Source organism: Leucoraja erinacea, chromosome 17 (assembly GCF_028641065.1).
Source record: "Leucoraja erinacea ecotype New England chromosome 17, Leri_hhj_1, whole genome shotgun sequence".
Classification (NCBI taxonomy): Eukaryota; Metazoa; Chordata; class Chondrichthyes; order Rajiformes; family Rajidae; genus Leucoraja; species Leucoraja erinaceus.
Window position 1 is genome coordinate 42,118,945 of NC_073393.1, and position 24,546 is coordinate 42,143,490.

Sequence of the window (24,546 nt, forward strand, 5' to 3'; positions counted from 1 at the left end):
ACCATTAGCTTGTAAGCTTACAAGTTCACAAGTTATAGGAGTAGAATTAGGCCATTCGGCCCATTGATTCTACTCTGCCATTCAATCGCGACTGATCTCTGCCTCCTAATTTTCCTGCCTTCCCTCCATAACCCTTGACACCCATTCTAATCAAGACTCAAGAGTGTTTTATTGTCATATGTCCCGGACAGGACAATGAAAATCTTACTTGCTGCAGCACAACAGAATATGTGAATATGTAAACATTGTATATAACGGGGAAAAAAAGAAAACGTTTGATAAATAACAAATATAATGCAATTAACAAATAATAATATAGTCTTTTTCAATTCAGAGCTCATAGCTTATTCATTGTGTTTAATAGCCTGATGGCTGTGGGAAAGAAGATGTTCCTGAATCTGGATGTTACAGGCTCCTCAAGAATCAAGAATTAGAACCTAACAGAATTCACCAATTTTAGGTACTAATCTACGACGCCCACCCCAGCTGACAGCTTTGTCCCTCTCATGACCACGTCTCCATAATGGCCACAACATCATACTCTCAGATCTACCATGAAACAACAAAACAAGGGAACTCTACACCTGAACATATGGGAGGAGATGGGGGTAAGTGCGGAAGTATGGGGTGCAGAGGAGACAGGAGTGAGGGCTTGGTCAATTGCAGTGAGAGAGAAGCCACGTCTTCTGAGAAAGGAGGACATTTCAAATGCCCTGGAGTGGGAAGCATCATCTCGAAAACAGATGTGGCAGGAATGGTGAAACTGAGAGAACGGGATGTCTTGCAAGTGACAGGGTGGGAGGTAGTGTCACTAGAGTGTAATCAGGAAATAGAAAATGTAAACTCTGGAAATCTGCAGTTCCTAGAAACTTACGCAGTATCGGTGGAAAGAAGCCAGCGGAAGTCGGTCAGAAATTGGAATGAGACTTATGTTTAGTTGTATTGTGTTTGACAGCGGCCAACCATGGGTCAATGAACACCGACTACCAACAAGCATTCTGTTCTTTAATGTTCTAAAGCACACTTGTTAGTTCAATAGTTTATGTGGGAAGCTTCAGTTTTATTAACCGGATTCCCCTCCACCTGGAATCTTGCAGAAGATTTTTTTGATGTCATTCTTTCTTTGTACAATTGACAACCGTGGCTACAGGCTAGGGCCGTGTTGTTGGCATCAGCTCAGGGACTAGATATCTGTACTTGGAAGGTAGAGATCTTAAGCTGGAGGTCGAGGCATGTCAGCTCAAGCGAAGAACAAGTAAACATTGGTTCAAAGGCATGAAACTTACACAAATCACAAGCCCTTTTCCATCGGAATCATTTACTTCAAAGTGTTTTGTCTGGGACATTGTAGTTTAATCCCACAAACCACTTATTAGGAAGCCACAATATGGAAATAGACATATATATCTATTCCACATTCTCCTCATTTCACACCTATTTTATTATATTATTATTATTATTATTATTATTATTATTATTATTATTATTAGTTATATTATTATATTATATTATGTCCTATTTTCACACCTTGCACTTCCTTGTCTATGTATCTACTTCTCACCTGACATCAGTCTGAAGAAGGGTCTTGATCCGAAATGTCACCCATTCCTTCTCTCCGGAGATGCTGCCTGTTCCGCTGAGTTACTTCAGCATTTTGTGTCTGTCTTCAGCCACAATATGGAATTTGACAGGCATAAAAACCAACAGAAATATAAAGTGTAGGAAGGAACTGCAGATGCTGGTTTACACTGAAGACAGACACAACATTCTGGAGTAACTCAACGGGACAAGCAGCATTTCTGGATAGAAGGAATGGGTGACGTTTCGAGTCAAGACCCCTCTTCAGACGGAATATAAATGTGTTTGTTCCTAAGTTCATAATTTCACAAGTGATAGGAGCAGAATTAGGCCATTCGGCCCATCATGTGCCATTCACCATTCAATTATGGCTGATCTATGTCTCCCTCTTAACCCCATTCTCCTGCCTTCTCCCCATAACCCCTGACACCCGTACTGATCAACAATCTATCTATCATGGACTTAAAAATACCCATTTGACTTGGTCTCCACAGCCTTCTGTGGCAAAGAATTCCACAGATTCACCACCCTCTGCTCTTTCTTGATCTTGTCATACCATTAAGCAACACACTGTAATTCAAAGTAAAACTATTATGTCATGCTGTGTGTGATGTTGAATCAAACTGCAGAGCAAGAATGATCATACAGTACATACAGATCATATAGGATAGCAACCTTTTCTGTACTACATTGTTTTTAGTTTTAGTTTTGAAGATACAACGTGGAAACAGGCCCTTCGGCCCACCGAGTCCACACTGACCAGTGATCCTCACACACTAACACCATCCTACACACACACTAGGGACAATTTACATTTACACCAAGCCAATCAACCTACAAACATGAGTGCAGGGGGAAACCAAAGAACTCAGCCAAAACCCACATGGTCACTGGGAGAACTTACAAATTCCGTACAGACAGCACCCGTGGTCGGGATCAAAACCCATGGTCGAGTCTTGGGTGCTGTAAGCTATGCCACTATGCCACCGTACCACCTTGAAGTGAGGTTGTCATACTTACACAAGTTCCACTAATGCCATCTGGAGAGTAATATAGTGGTCACACCAAATGGTTTCATTGTGCTATTCCAACATATCTAATGTTATTCAGAGGATTTTAGGAGACAGTCAAGGTACAAACTTGTCTGAACAGTCTAGATAATCTAAAATTCAATCATTGCCTTTGCCCGTGGGCCGAGATCAAGTTCAGACTGTCCAAACTAATTTCAGCAGTAATCCCTTATTACTTTTAAAAGAAAGGAATTCTCCATTCAATCTTCAGTTCATCTTCAATCAAATGTCCTTTTTTATTTGCTAGAAGTATTTTTGATGAAGCTCAAACCACATTAAACAAAACCCTTGCAATTATGCATATACATCACATGCTCATCGCTCCCTTGAAGGTTGCCAAAAGCATGCATCTGTGTTCAATTTGCAAATGAATGTTGCGTCAACTTTGACCTCTTTGTGGATGCTCTAAGGACTCTCCTTTCCAATTTAGTCAAATTGGACATGTTAAAATTGGCTGCTTTTAGTCATGAGTCACTTCACACAATTGGTCAGGATACTTTGTCCTACAATGCTGCCTAGGCTTTTGCAAGGGAGTCAGAGCATCAAAGTTACCAGAACAAAAAATATACCTTTTCCTGCTAAATCTTTCTCTTGACATCTTTTTTACATAATCTAAACCTATCTATTTCAAAAGTAAGACTCAAGGATTGGACGGATGATGTTTCGGGTTGGGACTTTTCATCAGACTGTTTGGAGTGGAGGGGAAAAAGTTAGAAAAGAGGGGTGGGAGCAGAGCAAAGCCTGGTAAGTGATACAGGTGTCAGAGTGAAGCCCAGGGCAAATTGGAGGAAGAGCACCTCATATTTCGCTTGGGCAGCTTACAACCAATTACTTCTCCAACTTCAAGTAACCCTTGCATTCTCTCTCTCTACATCCCTCCCCAATCCTAGTTCACGGACCAGTCTGACTGTCCTCCTGATTCAATGTTATCCATATGCTTCGTTGTCACCTACTCCTAGCTCACAATGATCTATTCTACATTTTCCTTAGATGTATCATTTTCACACCTTCCCCTTCCTTATCTCTGTGTCTCCCTCTCCCCTGACTCTCAGCCTGAAGAAGGGTCACAACCCGAAACGTCACCCATTCCTTCTATCCAGAGATGCTGTCTGAGTTACTCCAGCATTGTGTGTCTATCTTGGATGCAGATGAGGTTGGATTTGAATGGGAGATGGATGGGGCAAGTAACAAAGGTTCCAGGTGATGAGGAGGTGATCGCGAAGGGAATGGGTAGGGGGGAAGATAAAAGGCCAGCAACCCACAGCTCCAGCAGGCCATGGCAGATAGAGCACAAGTGTTCGGTCACCTGGTCTATGCTTGACCTCACCAATGTTAAGGAGGCCACATTAGGAGCACCAAACGCAATAGAAAAGGTTGGAAGATCTGCACGTAAACCTCATATTCCACATGGGCAGCTTACAGCCCAATGGCATGAACATTTCACCAATTACAAGTACTACCCCACTCGTCCTGTTTCTCTCCCCTGCCCCCAACACATATTTCTCACTCCATCTCCCAGCACCCGTTACACTGCTCCTTTCCCCTCCTTCATACATTCATCTCCCATCTCCCACATTCCCTTCTTAGAAACATAGAAAATAGGTGCAGGAGTAGGCCATTCGGCCCTTCAAGCCTGCACCGCCATTCAATATGATCATGGCTGATCATCCAACTCAGTATCCTGTACCTGCCTTCTCTCCATACCCCCTGATCCCTTTAGCCACAAGGGCCACATCTAACTCCCTCTTAAATATAGCCAATGAACTGGCCTCAACTACCTTCTGCGGGAGAGAATTCCAGAGATTCACCACTCTCTGTGTGAAAAAAGTTTTCCTCATCTCGGTCCTAAAAGATTTCCCCCTTATCCTTAAACTGTGACCCCTTGTTCTTCCTCTCCTCGCTGTCCCCTTTCCACTGATACTCCTCCTTCTGACACTACATTTCACCCCTCCTCTTCTACTCTGATCTACTGAGTTCCTCAAGCATTTGGCCCGTTGAATTCCCCGAACAATCGACCCAACTTTTTGTTCCAACTTTTTGCAATTTGCTCAAGATTCCAACATCTACCGTTCCTTGTTTCACCTCCAGCACTTTGTATAAAAATCAATTCTTCTTTAATAAAACTCTATTATCATCACGATAAGTATTAGACTTTAGTACAAAAGACTTTGGCAAGGCCTGCAACTGGGTTCCATGTGGGAAACTCGTCTGAAAGGTCATAGATCATGAGAACAAGGCAAGCTGACAAACAGGAAGAAAAAATGACTAGATAATGGAAGCAGAGAGTGTTTAGTTTAGTTTAGAGATACAGCGCCGAAACATGTCCTTCGGCCCACCGGGTCTGCACCGACCAGCGATTCACAAACATTAACACTGCCCTACATGCAATAGGGGCAATTAACCTACAAATCTGTATATCTTTGGAATGTGGGAGGAAACCGAAGATCTCGGAGAAAACCCACGCAGGTCACAGGGAGAACGTACAAACTCCGTACAGACAGCACCTGTAGTTGAGATGGAACCCGGATCTCTGGCTCTGTAAGGCAGCAACTCTATTGCTGCGCCACTGTGCCACCATGACTGCCACCGAGTGAGGGAGGACTATTGTTATTTTGGGGATTGGAATGAGTGATGTACTATAGGAATAGGTGCTCAGATTCATACTGTTTAAATGTGATGTGGATATGAATGGAGGAGGTACCTTTAGCAAGTTTGCAGATTATGCAAACATAAGTGGTGGTGTTGATAGGTGGTGGAGCACCATTGCAGGCATTAGGATGATATTGATCAGTTGGTAAGGTGAGAAATACAATGGCAATTAGAATTTAATACTGTTAAGTGTTAGATGACAAATTTTGCATGAATGCGGTTTGTATCCTGGATACCTTAATGTTCAAGTCCAGATTCTCTCACGGTGGGAGTATAGCTATGTATGGTTGTGAGAGGGCATAAAGAATAGTTGTCTTCATAACATAGGGTGCAGAATATAGTCAGAATATATCAGAGTAAGGAGATTATAGTACGACTGTACAAATTAGTGGTGAGTCTTTGGGCGGGTTCCTGGTCCTGTCGACCGAGGAGCATGCGGGTAAGGTTCCATCAACCAATCAACCTTCTGGGCAGGGTTTCATTCCAAGAGCTTTCCTGAGTTTGAAAAAAAAATCAAACTCGTGGTCAGCACGGAGAATGAATGTAGAGAATGAACCCTGAGGAAGGGTTTCGGCCCGAAACGTCGCCTATTTCCTTCGCTCCATAGATGCTGCTGCACCCGCTGAGTTTCTGCAGCATTTTTGTGTACCTTCTGGGCAGAGACCCTGGCCGCGAGGCACCTCGGGAAGGCCCCCGCCTCACGGCACAACGCCTCGCGGTGGTTGTGCTTTACTAACTTGATTGAAGTTCTTAGAGACGGTGACAAAGGTAATCGATGAAGGTGGGGCGGTGGATGTTCTCTAAATGGATTTTACTAAAAGACATTTGATAAAGATCCCCATGATAGGCTGATTTTTTTAAGATGTTTGGGATTAACAGTAACTTGGTTGTTTGGATTCATAACAGACTTAAACCCGTCCCACGGTATGAGTTCATTCCAAGAGCTCTCCCGAGTTTGCCCTGATTCGAACTCGGAGATTTACGGTAATGGCCACTCGTCGGTACTCGGGGCTCTTGTGGAGATTTTTCATCATGTTGAAAAATCTTCACAAATCTATCCGTGCTTACCTGCCGTTAGCGAGTCTTCCCGAGTACCTGCCGTTAGCGCTAAGAGACGTCCCCGAGCTCCGACGTACCTGCTACGTTCATTCTCCGTGCTGACCATGAGTTTGATTTTTTTTCAAACTCGGGAAAGCTCTTGGAATGAACTCGCACCGTGGGACAGGGCCATTACTGATGGAAGACAGAGAGAGGGTTGTGGTGGAAACACAAACTTTAGGCTGGTGGTCTGTGACAAGTGGAATTTTGTTCAGAATCTGAGACCACTGTTGTGTGTGATTATACATATATATGTGTAAGTAAAAACATAAATGTAGATGGGCCAGTTAATAAGTGTGCAGATGACACCAAGATTGTGGGGCCGCAGATTGTGAAGAAGGTTGTCATTTGGTGCAAAAATGCAAACAGGCAATGTAAACACAATGACAATACTGATATCAGTAAAAGACCAAAACGATCTGGTTGGATAAGTTTAGAGATACAGCACGGAAACAGGCCCTTCGGCCCACCAAGTCTGCACTGACCAGTGATCCCTGCACATTAACACTATCCTACACACACTAGGTACAATTTACATTTACACCAAGCAATTAGCTTACAAACCTGTACGTCTTCGGAGTGTGGGAGGAAACCAAAAATCTCGGAGAAAACCCATGGAGGTCACGGGAAGAACGTGCAAACTCCGTACAGACAGCACCCATGGTCGGGATTGAACCGGGGTCTCCGGCGCTGCAATCTCTGCAAGGCAGCAACTCTACCGCTGCGCCACCGTGGCCGCATTACTACAGCATCGTGTGTCTATCTTTGAGACGAGGATACGTAGGATCCTGGACTTTATTAATCACAAGATATTGAGCTCAAGAACAAATAAATCATAGCAAACCATTATAACCCCATTATGAAGCATGGGTTTGATCCACAAGTGAAATAGTGTGTCCTGCTCTGGGCAGCAGACCTCACGAAAGATCTAAAGGCTTTGGCGAGAGTGCAGATGTGATGGTAGTAAAATAGTTCCAGGATTCAGGGAATGTGGTTCTACAGCAGATATTGGCAAAAGAAGCAAAAATGACATGTCGAATAGTTTGTATACCGCCTGTGAGTAAAAACTGGGCTACATGGTCAGGGAGGGTCACTCAATTGTGGCATTCGAAAAATACCCAAGGCAGCAGGGAGAGGGTTGCAAAGAGAGACTATTCTTCTATAATGTCAGTGCAAACTCAATAAAAGGCTGTCATAAAGACTGTTCAGTTCAGTTTAGTTTATTGTCACGTGTCGTGGAGTACAGTGAAAAGCATTTGTTGCGTGCGATCCAATCAGCAGAAAGGCAATACATGATACAATCAAGCCATTTACAGTGTATAGATTCATGATAAGGGAATAATGTTTAGTGCAAAGTAAAACCTGCAAAGTCTGATCATGGATAGTCCAAGGGTCACCAAAGATGTAGATAGTCATTCAGGACTGCTCTCTGGTTGTGGTAGGATGATTCAGTTGCCTGATAACAGCTGGGAAGAAACTGTTTCTGAATCTGGAGGTGTGTGTTTTCACACTTCGGTACCTTTTTGCCTGATGGGAGAGGGGAGAAGAGGGAGTGGCCAGGGTGTGACTGGTCCTTGATTACGCTGCTGGCCTTGCTGAGGCAGCGTGACGTATAAATGGAGTCAATGGAAGGGAGGTTGGTTTGTGTGATGGTCTGGGCTGCGTCCACAATTTGCTGCAATTTCTTGCCACATTGAATGGAGCTGTTCCCAAAACCAAGCTGTGATGCATCCCGATAAAATGCTTTCTATGGTGCATCTGTAGGAGATGGGAAGTCAGTACAAGGGAGGCCATTCGGAAGAGGTGGACAAGCTGAAGTCTCCTGCGTTTGCCACAACCACTTTGAGTTGAATCCCTTGCTGTGAGTGACCTGGTATCTCTGTGAGGCCACGAATGATGAACAAGTAGAGATCACAACCGATAAGTTACAATTGGTGAAGGGACAACGTACATGTGATGATTCAATTTCTCCATGCCCCTCATCTATATTACTAAAAGTCTGTTCTTGACCGGTTTTGGCCATCTGTGCTGCGATTTCCGAGAGAACGCCGCCACCTACGGCCGTTATTTTTGGCCACCTTGCTCAGAGCCCCACTCCGCCACATGTGTGCCGAGGATTTTTCCCGTCGGTGAAGAATGACAGAGATATTAATGTTTTTACAAAATTTCCCATTCTCTCTGCTGCCCCCGCTGGCGGCAGGGGGGAAGGACTATAAAACCAGGAAGTGGTGTGCCTCACTCACTCTTCAATATGGAGGAAGGCAGAGGGTCACGTTTCTCTGAGCTGTGAATAACACTGAACACATGTCTACTCAAATGTAGTGCCCTTAGTGGTTCTAAAATGCTTGCAGAATGTGTCTATTGGTTCTAAAGCTTGCAAAAAGTGTCTCTATTGGTTCTAAAGCTTGCAAAAAAAAAGACTATTGCTTCTAAAGCTTGGGTGTGGCTTGAAGTTGTAAGGCACTACTTACAGCAGATGGTGGCTAGGGTGCAATGGCTTGAAGTTCAAATGCATTACTTACTGTAAATGGGGGTGTGGGTGCATTGGCTTGAAGTTGAAAGGCACTACTTACTGCAAATTGTGGCTTGAAGTTGAAAGGCACTATTACTGCAAATGGTGGCTTGGTAGCTTTGGCTTGAAGTTGAAAGGCACTACTTCCTGCAAATGATGGCTTGGGTGTGGCTTGAAGTTAAAAGGCATTACTGCAAATGGAGGCTTGGGTGCAATGGCTTGAAGTTGAAAGGCACTAAATGCAAATGGTGGCTTGGGTGCGTTGGCTTGAAGTTGAAAGCACTACTTACTGCAAATGGTGGCTTGGGTGTGGTTTGGGTGTGGCTTGAAGTTGAAAGCCATCACTTACTGCAAATGGTGGCTTGGGTGTGGCTTGAAGTTAAAATACACCACTTACTGCAAATGGTGGCTTGAAGTTGAAAGGCACTGCTTACTGCAAATTGTGGCATGAAGTTGAAAGGCACTATTACTGCAAATGGTGGCTTGGTTGCTTTGGCTTGAAGTTGAAAGGCACTACTTACTGCAAATGGTGGCTTGAAGTTGAAAGGCACTACTTACTGCAAATGGTGACATGAGGTTGACAGTTACTACTTACTGCAAATTGTAGCTTGGGAGCTTTGGCTTGAAGTGGAAAAGGCACCAATAACTGCAAATGGTGGCATGTGGTTGACAGGCACTACTTGCTGCGAATGATGTCTTGGGTGCATTGGTTTGAAGTTGAAAGGCACTACTTACTGCAAATGGTGGCTTGAAGTTGAAAGGCACTACTTACTGCAAATGGTGACATGAGGTTGACAGTTACTACTTACTGCAAATTGTAGCTTGGGAGCTTTGGCTTGAAGTGGAAAAGGCACTAATTACTGCAAATGGTGGCATGTGGTTGACAGGCACTACTTGCTGCGAATGATGGCTTGGGTGCATTGGTTTGAAGTTGAAAGGCACTATTTACTGCAAATGGTGGCTTGGGAACTTTGGCTTGAAGTAGAAAAGGCACTACTTACTGCAAATGGTGGCATAAGGTTGACAGGCACTAGTTACTGTAAATGGTGGTTTGGATGCATTGGCTTGAAGTTGAAAGGCACTACTTACTGCTAATGGTGGCTTTGGTGTGGCATGGGTATGGTTTGAAGTTAAAAGGCATTACTTACTGCAAATGGGGGTGTGGGTGCATTGGCTTGAAGTTCAAAGGCAGTACTTACTGCAAATGGTGGCTTGGTTGCTTTGGCTTGAAGTTGAAAGGCAGTACTTACTGCAAATTGTAGCTTGAAGTTGAAAGGCAGTACTTACTGCAAATGGTGGCTTGGGTGCAATGGCTTGAAGTTGAAAGGCATTACTTACTGCAAATGGTGGCTTGGTTGCTTTGGCTTGAAGTTGAAAGGCAGTACTTACTGCAAATTGTAGCTTGAAGTTGAAAGGCAGTACTTACTGCAAATGGTGGCTTGGGTTGCAATGACTTGAAGTTGAAAGGCATTACTTACTGCAAATAGTGGCATGAAGTTGAAAGGCACAACTTACTGCAAATGGTGGCTTGGTTGCTTTGGCTTGAAGTTGAAAGGCACTACTTACTGCAAATGGTTGCTTGGGTGTGGCTTGAAGTTTAAAGGCACTACTTACTGCAAATGGTGGCTTGGGTGTGGCTTGGGTGTGGTTTGAAGTTGAAAGGCACTACTTACTGCAAATAGTGGCAAGGGTGCATTGGCTTGAAGTTGAAAGGCAACACTTACTGCAAATGGTGGCATGTAGTTGAAATGCACTACTTACTGCAAATGGTGGCTTGCGTGCTTTGTTTTGAAGTTGAAAGGCACTACTGTAAATGCACTTACTTCCTGTTTGCATTGTATACTGATTTTAGATAAAATGCTACCACTTACGGCTGTGATTGTTGGCCATCTTACTCAGTCCCCCTCCACTGAGCAGATGCAGAGAATTCTTCCCATCAAAATAAAAGTGTTATTAGTTTTTAAAAAAATGTTGAGAATCTCTCTTCTGTCAATCACTCCATGAAAGCCACTCCTTTTCCGGTGGGGGTGGGGGGGGGAGGGGTTATAAAACCCGGAAATGTGGGTGTGGCTCAGTCTCTGCAAGATGGAGGAGGGAGAGGTCACGACTCGCTGTCTTTACTGGCTTTGCACCCTACTTCAAATGGTATGAAACTGCACTTGAATTTGGTGGCCTTATACCCTGCTTGAAATAGAATTTCAAGGATTAGCCGTGAGTCAACTACCAGCCCACCAGCCGTGAGTGAGTGAGTTGACAGCACAACAGGCTTGATTGACTGAGACGCCAGCCTAAGAATCCATTTGGCGCACAATTTGCATACTAGCCATCTGGAAACCAGTCCCTTCAGTCCACAACACCCATACTAGCGCTCCAGAAAGCCCCACCCCACCACAACTGGCCACCAATATTAGAATTGGTGGAGAGGTGGAATATTGCGTAGGATGACCAGCCCTCCTGTGTGATGCTGGGACCCAACGGGTCCCACTTAGTCTAGTACTTATTAAAAGTCTGATCTTGGACGTGTGAATATGTGGTTGTCTTTACATCTTTGCAAAAACACTACGCGGTAACAATTAAATTTTAATATATTCTGATTGACATTTTTCCCCTCTAGGCGGAGAACACCTTCACTGAACATTTTATGCTTTATTTCTCAACTTATTCTCAACTTATTACTGATTACTGATAAAAGTTTTAAAAAAAAATAAAAAGACTGAATTTAAAAGGACCAGCTTCAACTGATGATGTCACAATGGCTCTGCTAGCAGCGGTCAGCTTCACTGAAGATTTCATCCTATATTTGACGTTATCTGCAATTAAGGTGTTAAATATGCCAACTTTAACAAGATTTTTACATATTCTTATTCACATTTTCCCCCTCTAGGCAGAGATCACTTTCACTGCACATTTTATGCTTTATTTCTCGAATTATTACTGATTAAAGTTTAGAAAAATCAATCAATACTTTGAATTTAAAAAAACCCAGCTTCAACTGATAACGTCACAAAGGCTCGGCTAGCAGTGATCAGCTTCACTGAAGATTTCATTCTATATGAGGACCACGCCTCTCGTGGGGGCTCTGGGTAGGGAACACCCGGATGCGATGGGGAGCAGACCCAACGGGTCTGCACTTGGTCTAGTATTTTATATACTTCAGTAAGATCACTCTTAGACATCTACATTCCAAAGAAAGATGTCCCATCGTTTCTCTTCCTATTGAAACTGCCTGACCTGCTGAATGTTTTCATATGTTTCTGTTTTTATTTCATTTCCCAAGAAATCGTGGATTATATGGTTCTTCTCATAATCACCCACAACCATCCCCACTTTTCACCTTATCTTGGAAACACATCATTGTTGAAGCAGCTGTAGATAATTAACAATGCCCCGAGGAACCTTTGCCAAGATGTCCCATAATTGACATGTAACACCTCCGCCAAGTGTAACCATCTAATGTAGATGCCATAATGCTTCATTCAGTCGTGCTTCCTTGATGTCAAGGGAAGTTACTTCCACCGCTCCCCTGGAAATCAACTCTTTGTACATCTCCACACCTGGAGTAATACTTTGCTGAGGCTTGTCACTGAGTGGACCTGACAAAATCTAGAATGGACATCAGCAAGTGGAGAAATGCCTGGCCTGTCTCCACACTGTATCTCTAAAACTAAAAATCAATATGTAGATCACTGATGAGTAAGTGGTGCCTGGCAGCATTATCAATGGCACCTTCTATCACCTTGCATTATGGCTGAGAGTAAACCTATAGAACTGTAATTAGCATTGAAACTGTACTGTAAGCTTGGCAAGAGGTTCAACTGGTTCTGAAATACAGGTCTTCCATGTGACACCTTGTACCTTCCTTCCGAAGAGTCCACCAGGGACTATACTGGACATTGGACAATTTTTATCCTGGACAATTTTTACATATACCAAGCCAATTAACCTACATACCTGTACGTCTTTGGAGTGTGGGCGGAAACCGCAGATCTCGGAGAAAACCCACGCAGGTCACGGGAAGAACGTACAACCAGACAGTGCCCGTAGTCGGGATCGAACCCGGGTCTCCGCCGATGCGTTTTGCTGTAAGGCAGCAACTCTACTGCTGCGCCACCGTGACACCTGGGGTATTGTACCATCCCTTTCCTGCACCAACTTGGATCAAAAACTTGAATTCCAGGGTGAGGTGCCAGAGACCGTCCTTGACACCAAGGCAGCATTTGACTGACTCATTCCTTCAATGTAACGGAGTTTAATGGGCATTAGTGGCTGGTCACACCTTGCACAAAGAAGTGTTTTTTTGAGATCCATTTGAAATCGTACCTACAAAGGCCAACCTGCAGACTGCACTTGGAATAATTCCCCACAGTATCAAGGCACCGTAAGTGACCCTCGGTCATTATGTGGGAATTATTCTGTGCAGTCTGGCCTTTGTAGGGTAGGATCTCAAATGGATTTCAAGTTGGTTCTCTATTTTGTACTTCTGCCTGAATGTAATTGCCAAAGCTTCAGGCTTTTCTTTATCAGTTCCATGCCAGGCCCCACCATTGTTGAGGAGGGGAACCTTCTTGAAGCTTTCTCATCCTAGTAGTTGTGTCATTTCTCACCATCTTTCACAACTACATGTGGTGGGGCTGCCGAATTTCAATCTCCTGTTGGTTGTGAGATAATTTGGTTTACTTTAGTTAAAGGGCCTGTCCCACTTTCCCGAGTTACTCACAAATTCTTCCGAGTTTTGCCCTTGATTCAAACTCGGAGATCCCAGCCGTAGGTACTCGGGGCTATATTTTTTTTATTTGTGGACATTTTTCATCATGTTGAAAAAGCGTCCCGACTTTCCTGATGCCCCGAGTACCTACGGCTGGCTTACGGAGCCGCTAAGAAATATCTACGGACTCCTACGGCCTCCTACGGACTCGCTACGGACATTCTCTGAGTTTGAATCAAGGGGAAAACTCGGGAGAATTCATGAGTAACTCAGGAAAGTGGGACAGGCCCTTTAGCATAGTTCAGTTTAGCTTAGAGATGCAGCACGGAAACAGGCTCTTTGGCCCACTGGGTCCGCGCTGAGCAACGATCCCCGCACACTAGCACTATCCTACAACACTAGGGACAATGTACATTTATACCAAGCCAATTAACCTACAAACCTGTACGTCTTTGGAGTGTGGGGGGAAACCGAAGATCCCGGAGAAAACCCACGCAGGTCACGGGGAGAGCGTACAAACACCATACAGACAGCACCCTTAGCCGGGATCGAACCCGGGTCTCCAGTGCTGCAAGTGCTGTAAGGCAACAAGTCTACCGCTGCGCCACCGTGCCGTGGTTCTGGAAGAGCTACATGCTGAGGGGGTGGCTTAGCTCGGTTTACTTAGGACCCTTTGGTTTGGCATAAGGAAGAGTTGACATGTGGCTTCCTTAAAGAGATGTGTGTGCACCATATGGTAGGCTGCAAAGATGCTGATGCTCACACAGCCTGCTTGCTGCTGGCAAAGAAACAATGAAGTATAATTAACAGTTTTTAAACAGATGCCTTGATGAGCTCCCTTTTATCAACCTGAAAGGAGCCAGAAGCATACGGTTCATTGCCATGTTTATCTTGATGGCCTCTGACAGCACAGACCACACCTTGCCCTGAGATTACAGCTGTGGCTGCAGCAGGGAGTAGAATTCAGTGAAAACAACCTCACTCAAGCCAAACTGACATTTATCCAATATCAGGTTAAATCAAGACTGATTTACTTATCTCTGCACGGCTTCCTGTTGAGACAACTTTTTCACTTCTGCTAGTCCCTTCCCTCAACCCCATCACTGTTCCAACAGCTTGAGCAGCTTTGTGCTTCTCCATGTTTGAATTAGTTTCCACTCCTGCAGGATCACCTGAGGAAATGGCTTCTAATGGACCAACGTCTGGGAAAATAGTTTGCGTGGAATCTGGGAAGTCAGCGATTTTTTAATATCCCATCCTGTAGACTGCAGTCACTAAAACATATCAGGTTCCTGTAGGTAACAGCCAGCAGGAACCAACAAGAATCATAGTTACAGGAATGATCTCTGGTTGGTGAAAACACACACCTCCAGATTCAGGGACAGTTCCATCCCAGCTGATATCAGGCAATTGAATCATCCTATCACAACCAGAGAGCAGTGCTGAACTACTATCTACCTCTTTGGTGACCCACAGACTATCCTTAATCAGACTTTGCTGACTTTACCTTGCACCAAATGTTATTTGCTTATCATGTATCTGTACACTGTAAATGGCTCGATTGTAATTTCTGCTGACTGGATAGCACGCAACAGAAGCTTTTCACTGCACCTCAGTACACGTGACAATAAACTAAACTGAACTGAACTGGTAGAGTTGGCGACTTGCTGAACAAGTCGAATGTAGGCTTTAGGAGAGCTCCCCGTCCCCTCACCCCACTCACTGTCAACAACACCACAGCCACATCTGTGGAGTCTTCTAAGTTTAAGCCACCATCGACTCCACAGTCAAAAAAGGCCCAACAGAGGATGTACTTCCTGTGGCAGCTGAGGAAGCGCAATCTGCCACAGGCAATGATGGTCCAATTCTATATGGCCATTGTAGGCACCTAGCACGACACCCGGAGGCTGCAGCGAATCGTTCAATCAGCTGAGAAGGTTATTGGCTGCAACCTTCCCTCCATTGACGAACTGTACACTGCAAGGGCCAGGAAGCGAGCGGGTAAGATCATCTCTGATCCCTCTCACCCTGGCCACAAACTCTTTGAATCACTTCCCTCTAGAAGGCGACTCCGGACTGTCAAAGCCGCCGCAGCCAGACATAAAAACATTTTTTTCCTCAATCAAAAATCTGTAGCTCCTTTTGCTCTGGTATTTTATTTAATTCACATGTTTAATCAATAACATTTTATTATTAACTAGACTAAGTGGGACCCGTTGGGTCCCATGTTCACACAGGAGGGCTGACCCCCCAACGCAATATTGCCTCGCGCCACAACTTTTCCGGTGACCTGAAACGTCAGTCAAAGATGATGTTTCAAGATGGCGGCACTGAATTAACAGGTGCGGCCCACCTGCAGTCCGTCTGTTTTTTTTTCTTTCTTTGTACCTTTGTCGTGTTTTAGTTAATTTTGTTTTATTAAGTTGTGTATGTGTGTGGGTGGGGTGGGAGAAACATGTTTTGGTCTCTTCCTTCGGGGGATGCGGCTTTTTTTCTGTCGTATTCCCCGTCCCTGTCTCCCTCTGCACCGAGGCCTAATGGCAGAGCTGTGGTAGCGGCAGCGGCAGCGGAGACCCGGCTCGGCACCGGAGCTGTACCGGCGGCGGCAGCGGTAGCGGTAGCGGCAGCGGAGACCCGACTCGGCCCTAGAGCTGTGGCGGCAGCAGCAGCAGCGGCAGCGGAAGACCCGACTCGGCCCCGGAGCTGTGGTGGCGGCAGCAGCAGCAGCAGCAGCAGCGGAGACCCGACTCGGCCCTGGATTTGTGGTGGCGGCAGCAGCAGCAGCAGCAGCAGCGGAGACCCAACTCGGCCCCGGAGCTGTGGCGGAGGCAGCGGCAGCGGAGACCCGACTCGGCCCCGGAGCTGTGGCGACTGGATCGCCTCGGCGCAGAGGGAGAACAAAGAGGGAAGCGACAGAGACTTTAAGTTTTGCCTTCCACCACAGTGAGGAGGTGTTTGGTGAACTCACTGTGGTGGCTGTTAAATTTGTGTTGATTGTGTGTTTTTGTCATTTTTTAAATTATATGTATGACTGCAGGGAAACAAAATTTCGTTCAGACAGAAAGGTCTGAATGACAATAAAATAATCTAATCTAATCTAATCTAATGCCGGCAGTCGCCGAAAAAAATCACCAAATTGGACAGGCCCTTTAGTAGGTAAACTAGCCTCTGTAAATTCTCCCAAGTGTGCAGGGAGTGGGTGATAAAGTGGGATAACATAGAACGAGAATGAACGGTTGATCGATGGTCGGCGTGGTCTCGATGGGTCGAAGGGCCTGTTACCATGCTGTATCTCTAAACTAATCTAAACTAAACCAAAAATCTGATTGAAAATATAATTGGTAGACTGATATTTAAATATCACAGTGCAAACCAAACATGGGTAATTATTGTCAATGAACCAATCGCCAACATTGACAAAATCAGGTAAGTGCAAACTTGACAAAATCAATAAAAAATTATAGACAAATATCTAACTTGCCAATCCAAAGATAATTTTTGATTGAATTCAATTGCTTATTTTCTATGGCATTTGTAAGTTTTATTATGTATGATAATTAACTTTATTTACAGTGCATTCAGAACGTATTCAGACCCATTCACGTATTCCACATTTTGTTACGTTACAGCCTTATTCTAAAATGGATTTAAAAAAAAAATTGATCATCTATCTACACACAATACTCCATAATAAAAAGGTGGAAACAGGTGATGAGAAATTTTTGCAAAGTCATAAAAAATAAATAACTAAAATATCACATTTACAGATCCTTTACTCAGTACTTTATTGAGGCACCTTTGGCAGCGATTACAACCTCAAGTCTTCTTGGGTATGATGCTACAAGCTTGGCACACCTGTATTTTGGTAATTTCTCCCATTCTTCTCTGCAGATCCTCTCAAGTTCTGTCAGGTTGGATGGGGAGTGTCAATGCACAGCTATTTTCAGGTTCCTCCAGAGATATTCGATCGGGTTCAAGTCCGGGCTCTGGCTGGGCCACTCAAGCGCATTCTGAGACTTGTCACAAAGTCACTCCTGCGTTGTCTTGGCTGTGTACTTAGGGTCGTTGTCCTGTTGGAAGGTGAATCTCCACCCCAGCCTCAAGTCCAGAACACTCTGGAGCAGGTTTTCATCAAGGATCTCTCTGTACTTTATCTGTTCATCTTTCCCTCGATCCTGACCAGTCTCCCAGTTCCTGCTGCTCAAAAACATTCCCACGACATGATGCTGCCACCACCATTCTTCACCTTAGGTATGGTATTGTTGGCCAGGTGATGAGTGGTGCCTGGTTTCCTCCAGACGTGACTTTTGGTATTCAGGCCATAGAGTTCAATCTTGGTTTCATCAGACCAGAGAATCTTGTTTAGGTGCCTTTTGGCAAATTCCAAGCGGGCTGTCATGTGCCTTTTACTGAGGAGTGGCTTCCGTCTGGCCACTCTACCATAAAGGCCTGATTGGTGGAGTGCTGCAGATATAGTTGTCCTTCTGGAAGTTTCTCTCATCTCCACAGTGGAACTCTGGAGCTCTGCCAGAGTGACCATCGGGTTCTTGGTCATCTCCCTGACCAAGGCTCTACTCCCCCAATTGCTCAGTTTGGCTGGGCGGCCAGCTCTATGAAGAGTTCTGGTGGTTTAAAAGTTGTTCCATTTAAGAATGACGGAGGTCACTGTGCCCTTCGGGACCTGCAATGCTGCAGAAATTGTTTTATACCCTTCCCCAGATCTGTGACTCGACACAATCCTGTCTCAGAGATCTACAGACAATTCCTTCTTCTTCATGGCTTGGTTTTTGCTCTGACATGCACTGTCAACTGTGGGACCTTATACAGGTGCGTGTCTTTCCAAATCATGTCCAATCAATTTAATTTACCACTGGTGGACTCCAATCTAGTTATAGAAACATCTCAAGAATAATCAATGGCAACAGGATGAACCTCAGCTCAATTTTAAATGTCACAGCAAAGGTTCTGAATACTTATGTAAATGTGATATTTCAGATATTTCCTTTTAATTACTGTGCAAACAATTCTAAACAGCTGTATTCACTTCTTCTGGGGTATTGTGTGTAGATTAATGATTAAAAAAATGATATGAATCCATTTTAAAATAGGGCTGTAACGTAACAAAATGTGGAAAAAGTGAAGGGGTCTGAATACTTTCTGAATGCACTGTATATTAAAAAGGTTGTATAACACAGTTTTTGCCATTAAAATTCCATTCAGATACTCTGCATATTTACACCAGAAACATAAGTATTTGTATTAGGGCCTTTCAGGGTGCAGCCACAGTCAAATGCAGCAGATTAATAAAAGTATACTATTTTAAAATTAACTTTGGTGTCAATGCGAGTTGACTTAAAACGTGCTATATAAATAAAACGAACGAACGGCTGGCTCTGAAAATCATCCAGCATTCTACATTTCAATATGATGGGGTAAGCAGCCAAAACTGAAATAGTAGCCGTTTTGCTTTTGAAATTAAGAATTAAATTTGCAACAGCACCTGATTTTAATTGCCTGTAATTGTTTGACTTTTGCTGGAATTAATTGATTTCTCAAACGTGACATTGTTCTCTCTACTGGATTACAAAGCAGTTGTGTGAACTTGGTTTTTAGACTATAATATTACGTGAAATACACCTGGTCAACTTCACTTGTTTCCTGTGCAGGAAGGAATTGCAGATGCTGGTTTACACCGAAGATAGACACAAAATGCTGGAGAGAAGGAACCCAAAACGTCACCTTTTCCTTCTTTCAATTGATGCTGCCTGTCCCGCTGAGCTACTCCAGCATTGTGTGTCTATCTTCAGTTGTCTCCTTCTTTAGTAATGTCAGAAGTGGACAGTTACTCATGACTATCCTCAAATTATTTCCTCATTCCTAATACATCAGTAAATGATGCAGCCCATGCAGCCAGATCTACGCAATAATCAGACATGGACAATAACGTGGCAAACTTAAGAGTCAAGACTTTATTGTCATATGTCCCGAAATGGAACAATGACATTCTTACAAGCAGCAGCACTACAAATATGTAAAGGGGTGGCACGGTGGTAGAGTTGCTGCCTTACAGCACTTGCAATCCCAACTCGGGTGCTGTCTGTACGGAGTTTGTACGTTCTCCCTGTGATCGCGTGTGATTTCTCCGAGATATTCAGTTTCCTCCCACAGTCCAATGACATATAGGTTGGTGAGTTAATCGACTTGGGTTTGTATACTTGGTATACAGTGGCTTGCAAATGTGATAGACCAACACAAAGTGGCGCATAATTGTGAAGTGGAAGGAAAATGAAACATGGTTTTCAAATCTTTTTACAAATAAAAAAATGAAAAGTGTGGCGTGAAAAAGTATTCAGCCCCCTTTACTCTGATACCCCTAAATAAAGTCCAGTGCAACCAATTGCCTTCAGAAGTCACCTAATTAGTAAATAGAGTCCACTTGTGTGTAATCTAATGTCAGTATAAATACAGCTGTTCTGTGAAGGCCTCAGAGGTTTGTTAGAGAACAATTAGTGAACAAACAGCATCATGAAGCCCAAGGAACACACCAGACAGGTCAGAGATAAAGTTGTGGAGAAGTTTAAAGCAGGGTTAGGTTATAAAAAAACATCCCAAGCTTTGAACATCTCACGGAGCACTGTTCAATCCATCATCTGAAAATGGAAAGAGTATGGCACAACTGCAAACCTACCAAGACATGGCCGTCCACCTAAACTGACAGGCCGGGCAAGGAGAGCATTGATCAGAGAAGCAGCCAAGAGGCCCATGGTAACTCTGGAGGAGCTGCAGAGATCCACAGCTCAGATGTGAGAATCTGTCCACAGGACAACTATTAGTCGTGCACTCCACAAATCAGGCCTTTATGAAAGAGTGGCAAGAAGAAAGCCATTGTTGAAAAAAAGCCATAAGAAGTCCCATTTGCAGTTTGCCACAAGCCATGTGGGGGACACAGCAAACATGTGGAGGAAGGTGCTCTGGTCAGATGAGACCAAAATTGAAGTTTTTGGCCTAAATGCAAAACGCTATGTGTGGCGGAAAACTAACACTGCACATCACCCTGAACACACCATCCCCACTGTGAAACATGGTGGTGGCAGCATCATGCTGTGGGGATGCTTTTCTTCAGCAGGGACAGGGAAGCTGGTCAGAGTTGATGGGAAGATGGATGGAGCCAAATACAGGGCAATCTTGGAAGAAAACCTGTTGAGTCTGCAAAAGACTTGAGACTGGGGTGGAGGTTCACCTTCCAGCAGGACAACGACCCTAAACATACAGCCAGAGCTACCATGGAATGGTTTAGATCAAAGCATATTCATTTGTTAGAATGGCCCAGTCAAAGTCCAGACCTAAATCCAATTGAGAATCTCTGGCAAGACTTGAAAATTGCTGTTCACAAATGCTCTCCATCCAATCTGACTGAGCTTGAGCTATTTTGCAAAGAAAAATGGGCAAAAATTTCAGTCTCTAGATGTGCAAAGCTGGTAGAGACATACCCCCAAAAGTAGCTGTAATTGCAGCGAAAGGTGGTTCTACAAAGTATTGACTCAGGGGGGCTGAATACTTTTGCACACCACACTTTCCAGTTTTTTATTTGTAAAAAAATTTGAAAAACATGTATCATTTTCCTTCCACTTCACAATTATGCACCACTTTGTGTTGGTCTATCACATAAAATCCCAATAAAATACATTTACGTTTGTGGTTGTAACGTGACAAAATGTGGAAATGTTCAAGGGGTATGAATACTTTTGCAAGCCACTGTAAGTGTAAATTGTCCCTAGTGTGTGTAGGACAGTGTTAATGTGTGGGGATCGCTGGTCAGTACGGCTCGGTGGGTCGAAGGGCCTGTTTCCGCGCTGTTTTGCTAAACTAATAAAATAAACATAGTATTCTACAAACACCATAATAAAGAACAAAAAAAATCAGTTCTTATATATATACACATATGTATATGTACGAGGTGGATAACATTCATAGATCCAATAAGAGGGTCTAACCATCTATATTCAAAATTCAATGGTTTTAGCATCACTGAGTCCCACACCCTCTCTGTTGTGTCTGTTCACAGACTTGCTGCACCCCTAAAAAGCTACGACAAATGAAAGAAAGATACCCCTAGAGTCTGGGAGAGTGGGGACAGAAGATGACTCACAGCTGGATTACCCAGCTACAGACCACAGAACGGAAAAGACTATGAGTAGGATTGGCGCATCAATGAAGGACATCGGCTCAGTGGTAGAGGGAAAGAGCTCCAGGTCTGTTCTTGAGGTTGGCAGAAAGTAACTACAGCAAAGGGCCTCAGAATACACCGGGGAAAGGAGAAGAGCTTGTTAGAGGGAGTGTAGGAAAATCGCATTGAGCAGTACAAGTCAGTCGAGTGAAGTCCAGCCACGGGTATAATACCACAGTTCGCAGGATATCATTACCCCAGTTACTGATGAGGAGGGAACAAGTGCTGTAGAGGGGGGTGTAGGTGGTGGTGAGGTTAATCTGCCAGTCAGGGAGAAGAGCAGTGGGCTGAAACCTAGAGTTAAATGGCCTAGGGCAAGTGAAAGGAAAGAATGTGAAACTGTTAATATAGATTTGGTAAAGGCGTGAGAGTCTGAAAGGGACAGTGGAAAACAAGTTAGATAAAATGGGAGGGAGAGTTTATTTATCAATATGGTGCAGACGTGGTTGGTGTTATTGAGAAAAAGATGGAGCTGGGTTGACAGGTGGTTAGATCGAGACGAGAGAGAGAAATCAAGAGATTAGTGAAGGAGAGGAGAGTTGAGAAAGCAGTGGAGGAAGTCTACAGTTGATGTGAGAGAGGGAATGATGTTTTGCAAGAAGAGTTAAGAAATCGGTTAGCAATATTAAGGAGGGCAGAACACTTTAAGGAGGAAGAGAAAGAAGAAGGAGCGAGTCAGGTCAGCATTTTATAGGGATCCATTTAAATTTGTTAAACGAATGTTTAGTCAGGAAAAAAGTGGAAAGCTCAAAGCTTCAAAGGAGGAGTGAGGGGAATATTTATAAAAGACAAACTCGGATCCAGAAAATAAAAGGGGAATGGGTTTCTCTCCAGATGTACCACCCTTAGGAGAGATAGAGTATAAGTTAGATGTTTTGCCACCACTGTGTAAGGAAGTGGAACCTGTAATAAGGTGTGCAAAGGCTTCTTCGCCCCCAGGGCCGAATGGAGTCCCTTACCGGGTGTATACAAGTGCATCTGATGTGCTTAGATTCTTGTGGAGACTTGTGCGTATAGTTTGGGAGAAGCTGGTCATGTTTGGCGTGGAGCAGGGGGGGTTTTCATTCCCAAGGAGAAATAGTCTTCAGAATTAAGTCAGTTTAGGCCAATATGTCTCCGAAATGCAGAAGGCAAGATTTTCTTTAGCATAATGGTACAGAGGCTGATAGGTTATTTAGAAAGGAACAGGTTAATAGATACCACAGTGCAGAAAGCAGGAATCCCAGATTTGACAGGTTGCGTAGAACACATTAGTGTAATATGGCACCAAGTTCAGGCAGCCAAGCTTGAGAGAAGAGATTTGCATGTAGTGTTTTTGGACCTGGCAAATGCGTTTGGATCTGGCACACATAGTCTTATTTGGAATGCTTTTGATTTATTTCGAGTTCCAGGATCAATAGTAAATTTAGTGAAAGCATATTCCCAAGATGTCCGAATGTGTTTTAGTACAGCAGACTTTACGACAGCATGGCAGAGACTAGAGATGGGCATTATGACAGGGTGTACTATTTCCCCATTAGTGTTTACAATGGCGATGATGGAGCAGGTGATTAGAGCATCACGGTGGGTTGCGGCGGGGAGAGACGGCAGGACAGACTGTTCCTCCCTCCAATCAGGGCCCATATGGATGATATGACCTTGGTGACCCCAACAGTAGCCTGTACAGAAGGTTATTAGAGAAGTTAAACTATAATCTTAAATGGGCTTGATTGAATGGGCTAGTAAATCACGGAGTATTTTTTTGGCAAGAGGAAAGGTAGTAGAGAAAAGGTTCTGTGTAGCTGAAGAAGAAATCCCGTCTATAATGGAGAAAACAGTTAAAAGTTTGGGTAGGTGGTATAACTGGAAGTTGGATGATACTGAACAGGTTCAGCAACTTAGAAAGGATGCTACTGACGGGTTAGATAGGATAGAGAGGTCAGGGCTTCCAGGCACGTTGAAGTTGTGGTGTTTGCAGTTTGAGCTATTCCCTGGGTTGATGTGACCAGTGACAGTATATGAGGTGACAATTTCTAAAGTGGAATGGTTAGAGAGATTGGTTAGTTCATATATTAGGAAATGGTTAGGAGTTCCACAGTGTCTCAGTAATGTGGCTTTATATGGGAAAGGTATTCTCCATCCACCATTGCCTAGCCTAACAGAGGTGTTTACGTGTGCTAAGGTGAGGTTAGAGATGCAATTATCAGGGATAAGGATACTTTACTTAGTAATCTGCTGCCAAGTAACTAGAGGGAGGAAGTGGAACTTAAAGCATGCAGTAGAAGAAGCACAAGCAGCTCTGAGTCATACAGACATTGTTGGTAGGGTGCAGCAAGGTAAAGGAGGCTTAGGGCTCAGCACAGGGCAACCAGTGTGGAGTAAGGCAGGTTCCACAGAGAGTACATCATCAGGAGAAAGTAGTGAGGTGTGTTAGGGCAGTAGCTCAGGTTAAGCAGGGACAGTGGATGAACTGGGGAAGTAGAATAGAGGAGGTTTAGCTGGAGGGAGCTGAGGTGCATGGAGGTGGGTCATGTAAGTTTCCTTATAAGGGCTATTTATGATGTGCTGCCATCACCACAGAACCTCAAACAATGGGTTGGTGGGGACTTGTATGTCGCTTGTGTTCAGAGGTGACAACGTTGAGGTATAGTTTATCAGGATGTAGGACTAGTCTTTCTCAGAGTCAGTATACTTGGTGGCATAACGAGGTATCGAAGTGCAGAGCTGC